This window comes from Canis aureus, chromosome 4 (assembly GCF_053574225.1).
Source record: "Canis aureus isolate CA01 chromosome 4, VMU_Caureus_v.1.0, whole genome shotgun sequence".
Taxonomy (NCBI): Eukaryota; Metazoa; Chordata; class Mammalia; order Carnivora; family Canidae; genus Canis; species Canis aureus.
In genome coordinates, this window is record NC_135614.1 from 31,083,096 (window position 1) to 31,084,824 (window position 1,729).

The window sequence follows — 1,729 nt, forward strand, 5'->3', positions numbered from 1 at the left end:
TCCTAAGTGGGCATCTAAATATCTCAATGCTCCTTTTTGCATAGCCACCAATCTGAACATAAAATAGCTATTCATTTCCAAATGAGCTCCAGAAAAATCTTTAGCCATCAAGTCTGTCATAAGGTCAAAGAAACAAAAATAAAGATAAAAATCTTTAGTCATCAAGTCTGTCATAAGGTCAAAGAAACAAAAATAAAATAACAAAGAAATAAAAATAAAAAGATAAAATAACTTTATCTTTTCAGTAAGTACTGACACTATTATTTGATAAAATAAAAGAACCGTCCCAGACTAAAATGCAACAACAAACTCTGAGAGGTAGAAATAGAGGAAGAAAGGGACATCTCCTTCACAAGATAGCCACGTTGACCCCCCACAAACAGTTCACACAGGGGAGAGAGAAGAGAGGCCTTCCCTGATAGGCTAGGAATGGGGTAAAAATGCAACCATAGGACACCTGAGTTGGTCAGTCGGGTAAGAGTCCGGCTCTTGTTCTCAGCTCAGGTTGTGAGTTCAGGCCCTGAACTGGGCTCCACACTGGAGGTAGAGCCCGCTTAAAAAAAAAAAAAAAAAGATGCAACTACAGTCACTATTAGTTATCCATAGTGTGATCCATGCAAGGAAGCACAAATGAAGAAGAGGCATTCTGAAGAAGCAACATGTTGCTAATAGCAGAAGGGTCCGTTGCTTTCTTAGAAAATCCAGCAGAAGCAGAAGAATGACCTGAATTACTGCGTGAACTGCTTGGACTGAGTGTCTGGAAATCCACTTAGTTCCACATACCGACAGAAATCAGCCTAAACACGCACAGGAAAACTTCTGGGCCGGGCGATATAAAGAACACTGTTAATATCCTCCTTCCAACATTCTCTAGAAATGACCAATAAAATTAAACATGGGGGAACTGGCACCAGTGCCGGGACCTAGGGAAACATGCCCACCACATGCCGGGCCTCAGGGCAAGCTGGCAGCCAGCTGGGCTAATGACAGTGAGGGGCATTGCGTCTCGTCACTCTGTGACTTGCTGACCTTCTGGGAGCCTGGTCTTGGGCCAAGGCCGCCCGGGGTTTTTCTCGGCTAATCCTTGTGCCAATAAACCTATAAGGTGGGTGTGCTTGTCTCCGTTTTTCCAATAAGACATATTTGGTCAAGGTCAGAGTGGGACTGACCCCGGATGGGAAGCAGGTAGATCTGAGTCTAAAACTCATGCTTTTAAGTAATACGGGGCCTCTTGACTCTCAGAACCCAGGCCACAAAGTAGGTAGTTCGGATGCATGAGGAGCGGGGGCGGTGAGTAAAGGGCAAATGGGGTATTTGGGGGCTCAGAGTGGCAAGTTCTTGGTAGTTGAAGGGGAAACACCCGTAGCATCCGGCATAAATGAAGTGCTATAACTTGCAGAGCTTTTTCTTCCCATCACTTCCCATCTCCCTGGCAGGTTGCACCAAGATCCACAATGTGAGGCTCAGAGAAGTTAAGAGGTGGCTCAAGTCACACAGACACTTGTGTAGAAATGTGGGGGTTTGCTCCCAGGGAGCCCACGCCTCCACGGGCAATGCTGCAGAATGCATGGGCCTCCCACCACGGCTATGCTGCAGGCAGAGCTTGCTCCTCCAGCCCGAACCCAAGGCAAGGGGCCAAGGGACACAGGAAATGGAGTCTGGCCATCTCTCAGCCCAGCTGAAAGGGCCTCCGTGGCTAGCGGGGTCAGAGCCGGGCCGCACAAAGCCC